The following is a 15,058-nucleotide window of genomic DNA, read 5'->3' as shown; positions in this document are numbered from 1 at the left end:
AAATTTTTTTAATATTCATTTTTTAGTTATAGGCAGACACAATATCTTTATTTTATTTTTACGTGGTGCTGAGGATTGAATCCAGTGCCTCACACATGGTAGGCGAGTGCTCTACCTCTGAACCACAACCCCAGCATAACACTAAAGAGATTTTTAAAGGATATATTTCAAACCGAGTGAAAGAAGTGCTAACTGAGAGAGCTGAGATTCATGAAGGAATTGTAAGGGCTGAGGTGGAGCTCAGTGGTAGAGCATATGCCAAGGCCCTGGGTTTGTGCCAGTTTATATATATATATAAAAAAAGAATTATAGGTAAAGAAACGATAAGTGTTTGGATAACTAAACTAACATTCCTATATAACAATTAATACTGTTTCAAGGGTTTTAAAAATAGATATATGATGAGAGGGGAATATCCTGGGTAATACAATTCACTGATATTTCCTGCATGAGGAAAAAAAAAACTGTTTAAAAGAGGGAGTATAAATCCTTCAATTGTGTTCTTGTTTTCAAGGTTGTATAACAAGTACATGTCATTTATATTTCCATCATAATTAAAAAATACGCTTGTCAGTTTCTACAAATGATAGGATTATGATTGCAGTTATGTTAAGTCTATAGATCAATTTGGGAATCATTGACATCTTAACAACACTGACCTTTCTAACTCCAAAACAAGGCATATCTTTCTATTAAATTTCTCTTGGCTATATTTTGTAGTATTTTATGAACACTATGCCTGCACACCTTTTGTCAGATTTATCCTCAAATAGTTCATATTTTGACAGTATTGCAAATAGTAGTATTTTTTTTTATATTGTAGCCTTCAATTGTTTGTTGTTTAGTATATAGAAACACATTTGATTTTTAAAAAACCTGTGGCAAAAATACATAACAAAATTTAGCATCTTAATCATTTTAAGCATACATACAGTTAATTGCTATTAAGTCCACTCATACTGTTGTATAATCAGTGCCAATATTTGTCTACAGAATACTTTTTATCTAAAAAAAAAAAAAACAAATTTCTGTAGCCATAAACAATAACTCATTTCTCCCTCTCCATACATCCTGGTAACATAGACAGAAAATCTGAATGCTCAAATTACCTCAAATTACTCAAAGTACCTCATATTAAGTATTTGTCTTTTTACAGCTGGTGGACATTTAACACAATGTCCTTAAGATTCATCCAAGTTATGGAGCTGGGGTTGTGGCTCAGTGTAGAGTGCTCACTTAGCATGCACAAGGCAGTGGGTTCAGTCTTCAGCACCACATAAATGTAAAATAAAGATATTGTATCCACCTAAAACTTAAGAATAAATAAATATATATATATATATATATATATATATATATATATATATATATATATATATATAAAGATTCACGAGTGCTTATGTTGACGGGAAGCGTCCGGTAGCGCTGCGATGGTGCTCCTGGAGAGCGAGCAGTTCCTACGGAGCTCACCAGGCTCTTCCAGAAGTGTCGGTTGTTACATCACCTTGAAGAAGTATGATGGTCAACTAAACCCACACCGAGGAAGGGTTCTGTGGAGGGCGTTGAGCCCTCAGACAACAAGTGTCTGTTGAGAGCAACGGATGGGAAAAAGAAGATCAGCACAGTGGTGAGCTCCAAAGAAGTGAATAAGTTTCAGATGGCTTATTCAAACCTATGGAGAGCTAACATGGATGGGCTGAAGAAGAGAGACAAAAAGAGCAAGAGTAAGAAGAGCAAAGCAGCACAGTGAAGAGCACTGAGTTCCCTGCTTTTACCAAACCACTGAATTACATATTTCCATTTTGTTTATAGTTTTGTTCATAAATCTAGGTTTCTGGTTCCCCCATTAACTGTTTTCATGTGATATTCGGGTTATTTTGGAGAGAAGAAAGGTTGCAGTGTTTACAAAGTATTTGTGGTAAGAAAGTAGTTTTATTTCAGATTTATGATGCATGGTTATAAATTCCTAAATTAGTTTTTAAAAGTCTCTGTAGTCATCCCTGTGAAGAGCATTGTATCATTAAACACCTGTTATCAGCACTGTGCTTATGTGATCCTTCCCCCCGCATCTCCCACCCCATCTCCCCCCTCCCCCATCTCCCCCTCCCCCCATCTCCCCCTCCCCCTCCCCCTCCCCCATCTCCCCTCCCCCATCTCCCCCATCTCCCCCTCCCCCCCATCTCCCCCCTCCCCCCATCTTCCCATCTCCCCCCATCTCCCCCCCCCCCCCCGCTTTGTGTGAGTGTGTGTGTGTGTGTGTGTGTGTGTGTGTGTGTGTGTCGCTGGGGATTGAATCCAGGGCCTCACACATGCTATGTAAGCACTCTTGAGTTACATCCCCTCAAACCCCCTCCCCCATTTTAATAGTCTGGCAATAACTAATTCTGGATGATGTGATTACTGAATGTTTTAGCCCTATTTTCTAGATTATTCTAATTGAAACCTGACAATTATAAAAGTTGTATCATCTCCTGTACATTCTTTCCACCAGGTTGTATAAGTTTATCATCATAATTTATTAAGTTTGGAAGAGTTCTCATAGCCAAATGAAAATCTGCTTAACCACGTTAGGAAAAACATATTACAAAATCATTAAAAATAAAGATTCTAAGGTAAAAAAAAAAAAAAGATTCACCCAAGTTGTGTCAGATTTCCTTTTTTTTCAAGGCTAAATAGTTTTCCATCATATGTGTATACCATATTTTGTTTATGCAGTCATCTGTTGATGGACATTTGTGTGCTTCTATCTCTTGGCTACTGTGAATATTGCTGCTCTGAATATGGATATGCAAATATCTTTTCAAGATCCCACTTTCAATTTTTAAAATTATATCCAGAAGTAGGATTGCTGGAGCATTTGGAATTTATATTTTTAATTATTTGAGAAATAGCCATAGTGTTTTCCACACTGGTACACCATTTTACATTCCTATCAGTAGTTACAAAGGCTCTAGTTTTTCTACTTTCTCACTAATATTTGTTATTTTGTGGTTTTTGCTAGTAGCCATCCCAATGAATCTGAGGTGATATCTCATTGTGGTTTTGATTTGCATATCCCTAATGATTTGTGAGGTTGAGTATCTTTTCATGTGCAACTGCCATTTATGTATCTTCTTCGCAGAAATGTCTGTTCAAGTTCTTTCCTCACTTTTAAGTTGGCTTTTTTTTTACATTTGATTTTTGTATATTGATTGTATTTCCTCCATCCTTGATATACTTATTAATTCTAGGGTTTTTTGCAGGATTTTCTAGATAGATAATCATGTTATCTGTGAATAAAGAGTTTTCTTTCTCTTTTTCCAATCTGGATGCCTTTTTATTTTCTTGCTTTATTGCTCTGTGTCTTAGTTCATTTTGTGAAATACTTGATGCTGGATAATATATAAATAAAAGGGGTTTATTTATCTTACAGTTCTGGAGGTTCAAGAGCATGGTGCTGGCATCTTCTCAGTTCTGGGGAGGGCATTATAGTGGATGGCATCCTAATGGCAGAAGAATGCTTGACGAGAGTGATGAGCATGATTTGCCATGATCATGTCTTAGAGGGAAAGTACTTGCCTTTCATTATCAAGTATCATATGAACTGCAGGTTTTTCAGAGATGCCCTTTATCAGTTTGGAAAAGTTCACTGCTGTTCTTAATTTCTAACTTTTTTTTAAAATTGGGGATTGAATCCACCACTGAGCTGCATCCCCAGATATCTTCTTTTTAAAAATTTTAAGACAGGTTCTCACCAAGTTGCCCACACTGGCCTCAAACTTGCAATTCTCCTGCCTCAGCCTCCTGAGTGTGTTGATTATAGGAGTACACTACTATAAATGGATGGGGATATTTTTTAAAAATCAGGAATAGATGAATTTTGTCAAATGCTTTTCTCTATATATTTAGATGATTATATAATTTTTCTTTTTAAATCTGTGAATGTGAAGAATTATATTGATTTTTCAAATGTAAAACTAGACATGCATTCCTAGGATAAAAACAGTTACGTTCATGAAAGATATCTTTTCTCTTATAATATCTTTTATCTTTTCTTTTCTTTCTTTCTTTTCTTTCTTTTTTTTTTTTTTTTTTTTGGTACTGGGTATTGAACTAAGGAACAGCTCAATCACTGAGCTACATCCCCATCCCTATTTTGTATTTTATTTAGATACAGGGTCTAAGTTGCTTAGTGCTTAGCTGTTGAAGAGGCTAGCTTTGAACCTGCCATCCTCCTGTCCCAGCCTCCTGAACTGCTAGGATTACAGGCATGAGCCACCACTCCCGGCTCTTATAATATCTTTGGTTTTGAAATTAAGAGTAATGATGGCTTCATAAATGTGCTGGCAAAATTCTTTCCTCTTCAGTTTTCTGGAGAATTTTTAAGGATTTGTTTTACTTATTTATTAAATGTTTTGTACAATTTATTAGTGAAATGGTGCCTTTTGTGGCAGATTTGTAACTATAAATTTTATCACTTTAGATATGAGATTATTTAAATAATCTATTTCTTCTTGGCCTCCTTTGTTTTTTGCATATGGGGGACTGGGGATTGAGCCCAGGGTCTTGTACACACTAAGCACAAACTCTACCATTATACCCTGACTGTATTCTCTTCTAATATAACCATTTAATGCTTTATACTTTCCCACTAAGCACTGAGCCAGCAGTATTCCACAAATTTGACTTTTTAATCATTTTCATTCAATAAGAAGTTTTAAAATATTTCTCTTATGATTTCTTCTTGGACTCCTTTTTTATTTATTTGTTTATATGCAGTGCTGAGAATCGAACCCAATGCCTCACACATGCTAGGCAAGTACTCTACCACTGAGCCACAACCCCAGCCCTGGACTCTTTTAAAAAAATTTTTTTTAATTGTCAATGGACCTTTATTTTATTTATTTATATGTGGTGCTGAGAATCGAAACCAGTGCCTCACACATGCCAGGCAAGTGTTCTACCACTGAGCCACTTGACTCCAGCCCCATCCTTTGTTTTTTGATTTGCAAACATTTGCTGATTTTTTTACATAATTTCTGGACATTATTCATTTTTATGTAATTAATATCTAGTGTTAATTTTATTTTGGTCAGAGATATATTTCAAACCATTTGAAATTTATTTTAGAACACTGAATATAGTCTATCTTGGTGAATATTTTGTGTACACTGGCAGATAGCATGAGTCCTGTGATTGGGTACAATATTCTGCAATTAGTCAGGTTGATTGTCAGTGTGGCTCAAGTATTCTATATCATTATTGGTTTTCTTTCTACTTTTTACCAATTACTGATGCATGAATGTTGAAATCTTTAATTGTGAATTTATCTATTTCTTCTTTTGGTTCTTAGTTTTTGATTCAGTGTTTTGGAGATCTGTTATTAGTTCCATAAACATTTAAGATTGTTTGGCCCACCAAACAAATTTGCCCTTTCATCTTCTGAAACATCCCTTTTTATTCCATAAGCATGAACTCTACCATTACATCCCCAGATTCTATTCTGTTCTAATATAACTATTTAATGCTTTATACTTTCCACCAAGCACTGAGTTAGCAGTATCCACAAATTTTGATGTTTCATTTTCAGTTAATAAAAAATTTCTTAAAATTTCCTGTCCTGAAATTTATCTTGACAGAAATATAAGTACTCCTGCATTCTTTTGATTAAAATTTGTGTATCTTTTCTCATTCATTTACTTTTAATCTATTTGTGTCTTTTTATTTAAAAATGTATTCCTTGCAGACAATGAATGGTTCTTGCTTTTGTATCTATTCTGATAATTTCTTCCTTTCAATTGTGTATTTAGATCATTTATATTGAATGTAATTATCAATATGGTTGAGTTTAAATGTATCATCTTGCTGAAGTTTTTTGTTTATCTCATCTATTCTTTGTTCATCCCCCCCACCCAATTTTTTCCTGTTTTCTTTTGAATTTTTTTTTGTGACTCCATTTTATTTCTACTGTTGCCTATTTAGATATACCTTAGTTTTATTATTATTCTTAATGGTTGTTCTAGGGTTTAAAATCTGTATCTTTACCTTAAGACAGTCACCTTTAAGTAATATAATGCCACCACATGTACAGTGTAAAACTTTGTTATTCCCAATTCCTTAGACATCAACTATGCATTTTACTTGTATGTAAGTTTTAAATCCCATATACATTGTTGTTAATTTGCCTTAAATGAACATTTTATAGATTAAAAAATTTTAAACTATATTTAGTCACACATTTCACATTTCCACTATTTTTTTCAATTTATTTATTCGTTCTAATCAGTTATTCATGACACCAGAATGCTCTTTGATTCATTGTACAGAAATGGAGCACAATTTTTGACTTCTCTGATTGTACCCAAAGTAGAGTCATACCATTCATGCAATTATACACTTATCTAGGGTAATGATGTCTGTCTCATTCTACCATTTTTCCTACCCTCATGCTCCCTCATCCCTCCCCTTTTCCCCATCCAAAGTTCCTCCACTTATCCCACCCTGCTACCCCCATTATGGATTAGCATTCACTAATGTTCAGAAAAAACATTTGGCCTTTGGGTTTTTTGGGATTAGCTAACTTCACTTAGCATGATATTCTCTAACTCCATCCATTTACCTGCAAATGCCAGTAATTTTATTCTCTTTTATTGCTGAGCAATATTCCATTGTGTATATATACCACAGTTTCTTTATCCACTCATCTATTGAAGGGCATCTAGGTTGGTTCCACAGTTTGGCGATTGTGAATTGTGCAGCTATGAACATTGATGTGGTTGCTGTTTTTAAGTCCTTTGGGTATAGACCAAGGAGTGGGAGACCTGGGTCAAATGGTGGTTCCATTCCAAGGTTTCCAAAGAATCTCCATACTGCTTTCTAGATTGGCTGCACCAATTTGCAGTCCCACCAGCAATGTGTGAGTGTGCCTTTCCCCCCAAATCCTTGCCAACACTTGTTGTTTGTATTCTTGGTAACTGCCATTCTGATTGATGTGAGATGAAATCTTAGAGTAGTTTTGATTTGCATTTCTCTAATTACTAGCAATGTTGAACATTTTTTCATATATTTGTTGATGAATTGTATATCATCTTCTGAGAAGTATCTGTTCAGCTCCTTAGCCCATTTATTGATTTGGTTGTTTGTATTTTTGGTGTTAAGTTTTTAAGTTATTTATATATTCTGAAGACTATTGCTCTGACATGAGGGTGGTAAAAATTTGCTCCCAAAATGTAGGCTCTCTGTTCATGTCATTGTTTCTTTTGCTAAGAAGCTTTCTAGTTTGAATCCATCCCATTTATTATTATTTCTTGCACTTCAGGAGTCTTGTTAAGAAAGTTGGGGCATAATCTGATATGATGAAGATTTGGGCCTACTTTTTCTTCTATTAGGCGTAGGTCTAATTCCTAGGTCCTTGATCATAGTTTTGAGTTGATTTTTGTGCTTGATGAGAGGGGTTAAGTTTCATTTTACTGCATATGGATTTACAGTTTTCCTAGCACCTTTGTTGAAGAGACTATTTTTTCTCCAATGTGTGTTTTTGGCACCTTTGTCTAGTAAGAGATAACACGTCTCTGTGTCTTCTATTCCATACTATTGGTCTACATGACTATTTTGGTGCCAATACCCTACCATTTTTGTTATTACAGCTTTGTAGTATAGTTTAAGGTCTGGTTCCACTAACCTTAGAAAATATTTACAAATATAAATCTAATATCCTTCCCCCATCTTTCTAATTAAAATTTTTAAATATTTCTGGAAGTTCAGGTCTGGTAGTGATTAGCTGTCCTGCTATGTGTCTGAAATTTTTTAATTTTACTTCCAGTTTTAGAAGATTTTGCTGAGTAAAGAATTCTAGGTTGATTTAAAAAAGACTTTCAGTATTCTTAAGATATTTATTTCTTGCTTGGTTGAATAGTTTCTAATGAGAAGTCTGATGTAACAAATTTGTTCCCCCCATAAGATTTTGGACTGGTTTTCAGCAACTTTTTGTTTTTGGTATAGGGAGTTGAACCCAGAGGTGCTTTACCACTGAGCCACATCTACACATGCTGCTGCACCTGGCCTCAGCAATCTTACTATAATGTGTCCCTCAAGTTATTTGCCAAATTCTAAAAATGCATGAGACAGAAGCATCAAGTCTGGTTAGTTTTTCCTTCTGTTTGCTATTCATAGAAGTTGAATTTATGAGGTAATAGTTTTTATTAAATTTGGGATTATTTTAGCCTTTATTTAATTAAAAAAATTTTTAAGAGAGAATTTTTTTTAATATTTATTTTTCAATTTTCGGCGGACACAACGTGTTTATTTTATTTTATATGGTGCTGAGGATCGAACCCAGCGTCCTGCGCATGCCAGGGGAGCGCTTACCACTTGAGTCACATCCCCAGCCCTGCCTTTATTTCTTAAACTCTCCCACACCCCTTGTAATGGAGGGAGAATTTATTCTTAGTACTAAGATTATGCCCTTCTGAGGACTATGGCCTAAAATACTGAAAAGTCTTTCCATTCTGGGTGGTAGAAACAGGCACAATATCATAACCCGAATGAGAGCTCAGGGAATTGTTTTGCCTACCTGCTTTTGGTATTTTTCCCCCAATTAGTCTCCAAATTAATTTCTTTTCAAACATGTGCAAATTAATACTCATCCAAAGAATCATGAAGATCATTCTGCAGATATCTGGAGTTCCATATATGTGTAGCTTCCTTCTTATTTTTTTTCCATTATAGATGGACACAAAACCTTTATTTCATTTACTTATTTTTATGTGGTGCTGAGGATTGAACCTAGTGCCTCACATGTGCTAGGTAAGCACTCTACCGCTGAGGACAACCCCAGCCCTGTAGATTCCTGCTCTATGGCTCTCTTCTCAGCAAACTTTAGCTATTTTGGCCTCCTTGAATCCTGATATTTGTCTCAAGTCAGCAATACTTCCTGGGCTCCAGGCTCCCCAACTCCCTGTCCTGTGGCCTGTAAACTCTCTCCAGGCAGCTGGCTGGGGCAGTCATATGGCTCTACTTGTTTGCCTTTCTTCTCCCAGTGATCACTGTCTTACACCAATGTCTGAAAACCATTGTTTCATATATTTTGTTAGTTTTTCCAGTTGTTTAAGAGGGGAGAATAAATCCATGATCTTATCTAGAGAAATTTTAAGAATATAAAGCTAAATTCATCTATCATAAATTCAGTTTTAGAGAACCTGGTGGTATTCCTGGATTCTTTGCTTATTAAAAAGTAATCAGGTGATTCTGATATGCACATATTATTGGAAACTATATCGTGACACCTCTGGCAGAGGCTTTTTTGAACATTTTTCTATTTAAAAGGTAGGCCAGAACTTTTAATTTAAAAAACTTTTTTCCTGTTTCTTAGAATGTTGGGGATACTTACAGTCAATCAGTGATCCAGCTGAAAACAATTAGGAGCACAAGATAAAATATAAAACATCTGTTTAAAGGCATCAGTGAGTTGCTGAAGCAACCAGAACTTACAAAGACAGTCTCAGAGAAGGAGGAACAATACATAGAGGTGAGATGATATTCAGCAGTACCTTTTCTCTTGAGGAAAATTCTGGGCATATGTCCAGAGTCTGAGTTTTCATTCTGAGTACAGACACAGGTCTTGGGAGAGCAAAAATACCAAGAATTTTGTCAGATAAGTAGGGTTGGAGAGACAAACTTAGAGACAAAAGGGGCCTGATGTCCAGTGACAAAGGAAGGGTAAATAATTGAGCCCAGTACTCTGCTAGTGGACCTCAAGTCATTTGCCAAATTCTGAAGACGCATAAGACTGAAGGATAAGATATCGATCCGAAAGTCCCTGAAAATCATAGTAGAGCTTTTGGCATTCTCATGGTTCTAAGGAAACAAGGATTAGAATGTAGTATCCACTGGGATGAAGGAGCCCTGAAGACTCTCAGTTGGAACCCCTGGAGGGTTATACTGTAGGAACAGCAGCAAAACAAGATTCAACCTCAACTTAACACAGTCTTTAAACGATAAGGATGATTATCTTTCATTCTTAACTGTTTTGCAAAGGAATAGAGTCAGCCTTTCCTGGATGAAGATAACATAATTCTGAGCCTCTATAATTTTTCATATTCAATGTGTGTCATTCTATTAAAAATTACCATGAAAGACAAGAGCCAGGGGGAATGCTAGTAGGGAAAAGACCAAAACCAATGGAAAGAATACATAATTGAAACAGATCCACAGAATATCCAGCTACTGTAATGACCAGCAAGAGTTTTAAATAACTCTGATTCATATGTTCAGGAAAACAGAAGCTAATGTGGAGAAAATACATAAGAAGGAGAATTTGTCCAAACGAATTCGATTTTGTTTTTAAAAAATCATCTGAAAATTGTAGGACTTAAAAATACAAAGACCAGGGGCTGGGGATGTGGCTCAAGTGGTAGCACACTTGCTTGGCATGCATGTGGCCTGGGTTCAATCCTCAGCACCACATACAAACAAAGATGTTGTGTCCGCCAAAAAAACTAAAGAATAAATATTAAATTTTTTTTAAAAATACAAAGACCAAAATGAAGAATTCAATGAATGAGTTTAAGAGCTGACAGGAGGGTAGAAAATATAAGACTCATATACAAAAGGAGAGAGAGTAAAAAGATAGGGAATAGAGATGGTATGCAATAAAAATATCTGACTACATATAACTTAAGTTAAAAAGTAAAGGAGATAAGAAGAGATAGTATCCAAAAATAGATAAAGGATATCAAGTCATAAATTTGAGGGATTCTATGAATGGCACCTATCCCACTCACGAACCCATGTGGAATGCATACCAAGAAAAGTACATCTAGGCACATGATAGTAAAACTGCTAAAAACTAAAGACAAACAAACAAACAAAAAACCTGAAAGGAGTCAGAACGAAATATTATTATCCTTCAGTATATGTGATAATTATTTTCAGAATTCCTTCACAGATAACAAAATCCACTTGTGTAAGTCCCTTATGTTAAACAGTTTTACTTGCATATAACCTACGCATGTCTTGCTATATATTTCAAAACCATTTCTAGATTACTTATAATAATACCTAATACCATGTAAATATTATATAAGTAGTTATTATACTGTATCATTTAGAGGATAATAATAATAAAAAAGTCTGGGTATGTTAGCACATAAACATCCCCACTTCTCCTCAGTATTTTTTGTCCATGTTTGATCAAATCCATGGTTGAAGATCCTGTGGAATCTGGCTATGCAGGGTCAATGGTAGTTTCAAAGGATTAAAAAGGAATGATAGAACCAAAAGGTAATGAAAGAATCCCTTTAAAGTACTGAAACAAAACAAAACAAAGCAAAAAAAAAAAAAAATCCAAAACAAAACAAAACAACTTGCCAAGCTAGAATTCAGCAAAAACATAAAGAATCATATAACATTTCTAAGGGAACAAAGAAGACCTGCTGAAAACAGAGGAATTATTTCAAATGGAAGGAAAATATTCCCTAAAGAAGCACAGAAATACATATTGGAAGAGCAATATAAAGGCATATATGTTGGTAAATATAAATGAGTATTGGCTGTATAGACCAATGTAGTAATTATAAAACCCTGTATGAATTAAAATACATGCACAATAAAAATCTGTGAAAACAACACAAAAGGGGGAGGGGCAAGCAGATGTAAAATAACAACTCTAAAAGAAATAAGAAAATAGTTTATTCTGACTCAAAGTTACTCTGAAAGACACGGTCCATTCTGCAAAAGGTTACATAAACTTGTAATTACAGAACAAAAGAAAGTCCTAAACCGATACATTTTAACAATTACATTGGTGGGAGCATCACTTAGGTGGGCTACAGCAAAGCCAGGAAATCTCTTCTCTAGGTTTCAGATGTTACCTTATAGCATTCTTAGCTTTAGGGTTGGTTGAAGGCTACAGGTCTGTGAAGCCTAGAGATGCATCCCAAGAAGTTTATTAGTTAAGAATGTTAGGTCAGATATGAGAGTTAAAGTAATTGATTATTAAAGGGCTTAAGATAGTCCAAGAGAATTTTGGCTCTGTACTTACAACATTTTCTCTCTCTAGAATCATGAGATCTTGTCAATGAAGGTAAAGCAGTTTGAAGAATCTTTAATGTAGCTACTTCGAAGAAGGCAAAGTATTCTGAAGGTCTTAGTAGTTCAGGGGAATTGGTAAAAGCAACAACTTACATTGCAGTGTAAGAAGTCAAAAAGGAATGTTGTAATTTCAAAAACTAGTAAAAGAACATCTAAGCTAATAGGGAAAGTTAATGGTATTTTAATCAAAAAAAGGCAAGATAGAGACAGGACAAGAAATGTGTAAGGGGGCTGGAATTGCGGCTCAGCAGACTGCTCGTCTAGCATGTGCGAGGCCCTGGGTTCGATCCTCAGCACCACATAAAAATAAAATAAAGATATTGTGTCTAACTACAACTAAAATATTAAAAAAAAAGAAATGTGTAAGATGGTAGGCATAAATCTAAATATACCAGTGATTATATTAAATATAATTAGACTAAAAATCTTCCTTTGCAACCAGGATAGCACAGTGTTCAAATTTTAGGTAGACCTAGACTCTGCATAAAACATAATTATTAAATACAGCACCAAATCATGGATTCTTAGAACAAAATATTGAAGAGGCCTGGGCTGGTTCACCAACCCTAAAGCTAAAAATTCTATGAGGTAACATCCAAACAACCTTTAGCTGCTGGTCATATAAGGTTGATTTGTCTCAAACAAAAGAGAGCTAAAAATTGGGCAAGGCAAAACTGTCCTTTTAGAGCTGCAGATTTTTAAAAAATTATTTTCTTTTAGTTGTAGATGGACATAATACCTTTATTTTATTTTTATATGGTGCTGAGGATCAAACCCAGTGCCTTCCACATGCAAGACAAGCACTCTACCACTAAGCTACAACCCCAGCTCTGCAGATTGTTTTGCAATTTGCAAAAGACAAGGACTTTAATCCTCTTTGTTTTATTTTGAGAAGACCTCTAGAATGTGCCTTTGAGTTAGTTATGTATATGTAAAAGGAGACTTAATGGAAGCAGTTTGGAAAGCTCAAATGTGCTTTGTTGTTGCAAACTGTTCCAAATCCTTGCTACTGTGTGCTTAAGTGCCAGTTTGATTTCCCTCCACCCCCCCTCAGGGATGGCTATGGTTAGTTTTCTTCTGAAGTATACAAAACTAAAGACTACTCATCTTTGTATCATTTTTTTCTTCAGAAAACCATACACTGTAATCTCACATGAGGAACTCAATTTCTTTCCATTAATACAATTTTATCCATTCTGTTGGGGCAATAGGAAACTTGCCTGTTCTCTTAAGAACTTGTCTTTTTATCCTGGATATGTTTTCATTACAAATGGGCCCCATTTTACCTGAGAATGTGTTTGATTTATCCTGAATGGAAGATATCCTCTCTAATAGAGTATCTTATATCTCCAGATTTCTCTCCTAATTTGGAGAATGGGGTTTGGACGTAAGTGATGAACGGGGATTCTGCAAACTTTACCACACCACTTCTGTTATCAATGTGGGTCAGGATGTTGAGTTGGCTGGCCATCATCTGAAGAAAAAAAAGTTTTTGTTTTTTTTCTATTATTGAATGACTTCCATAGTCTATGGTACAGAATAATCAGGCTAAGGATTAGAATGGAGAAGGGCTATGGAGAAAGGCAAGTATGGGTTGGGGTATTATAAGAAGTGAGGACATGAGGTCAGGTGGAAACTTTCTCTTTAGTGGTTTAAAAAAAATAATTCACCAAAAGCACAGTTTCTGAGTCCATCATGCTAGAGACGGGGATGCAAAGAGGCAACACAGAAGAACATTTATCTAGAAATATGTTCATAAACTATAGAGACCACACATTCAGTGTAAAATGAACCAAGCAAATGATCAATACTAAAAAAAAAAAAAAGTTCAGAAAAGGAAGTAAACATCAAAATTAAAGCAAAAATAAAATGAGGAGATGGCAAGGGGGGGGCAGATAAGGTCGAGTAGCGGAATACACTTCCACATAAAACTACTAAGCATTTATTATGTCTTTTCTTTTACTATTGACTTCCTTTTCAGTGAATACGGATTTTTAAAGAAAAAATATCTGCCTCATCTCTGTCTCCGAGTTTCAAGTAGATGAGAGACAAGTCAAAGAAACATAAATGCAGCCAAGTAGAGGGCACAGAGGCCATGAAAAATTGTCACTTTGTGGTTTGATAATCAATGCAGACAAGAGCAATTCTGCACAGGGCATGAACAGAAGCTGGGTTTTTGAATGAGACAGGTCTAGGCTCCACATTTAGGTGTGTGTGGCGTACTCGTTGTGTGACCTTGTGTAAGTCACAAGAACCGTGTCTCAGTTTCCTAAGAAAACAGTTCTAGTAAGGTCCACCAACTTTCTGTGCTGTCGTGGGAAGGACAAGTGCATTCACTGTAGTATAGTGACACGGGTGTCTAAGTTTCTACCCCTTCTCAGCGCACATATCCTTTCCTCCATTACGGGTGAGCTGTCTGGGGGATGAAGAGGACAGGAAAGGGTGAAGCGAGCGACTTCCTGGCCGCCCTTGGTGCCCAACCCCGGGTTCTGGGAGAGCCACAGTGGGAGCGAGGGTGCAGGCAATTAGCGGGGAGGGAGGATTTTCGAACTGTAAACACAGACGCCACCCAGAGTTCCGATCTCGTCTAGCTACCGGATTTCCGTGCCGAACCGAAGCCACCCCACCCATGCGTCAACCCTCAGTTTCCATAGCTCTGTAATGGGGGTACACCATCTACTTTCTTTGGTAACTGCCAGACCTAAGCCCGTGAGAAAGGGGAGAAGGAGCCCCCGATGTTGGCCTCCAGCCCCATCAAGTCCTCCTCCCACTTTGGCTTTGGCCTTTTGTACCGGCCCCACGTGACCCGCCCGGCCGGCTCTTCCCTCCTGCCCCGCCCCGCCCTCCGGCCTTTCCCGGCGCTTGGCCCAGCTCTTCCCGCTCTTCGGCCGCCCCCCGCCCGCGCTCTCGCGTCCTCCTCCCCCCCCCCACCCCGCCTCTCGCCCAGGCTGTTCCCGCTCCCTCCCCGAGGCAGCCGTTCCCTCGCGAC

At 36.5% G+C, this 15,058-nt stretch overlaps 1 pseudogene; it reads left to right on the top strand.

Annotated features, from left to right (window-relative positions):
• The first annotated feature begins 1,430 nt into the window (after positions 1–1,430).
• Positions 1,431–2,040, top strand: LOC101958831 (signal recognition particle 14 kDa protein pseudogene; annotated as a pseudogene).
• The last annotated feature ends 13,018 nt before the right edge of the window (positions 2,041–15,058 follow it).

Source organism: Ictidomys tridecemlineatus, chromosome 14 (assembly GCF_052094955.1).
Source record: "Ictidomys tridecemlineatus isolate mIctTri1 chromosome 14, mIctTri1.hap1, whole genome shotgun sequence".
In the NCBI taxonomy this organism is placed as follows: Eukaryota; Metazoa; Chordata; class Mammalia; order Rodentia; family Sciuridae; genus Ictidomys; species Ictidomys tridecemlineatus.
Note: the sequence above shows the minus strand (reverse complement) of the source record. Positions and strands in the feature narration are given on the sequence as shown.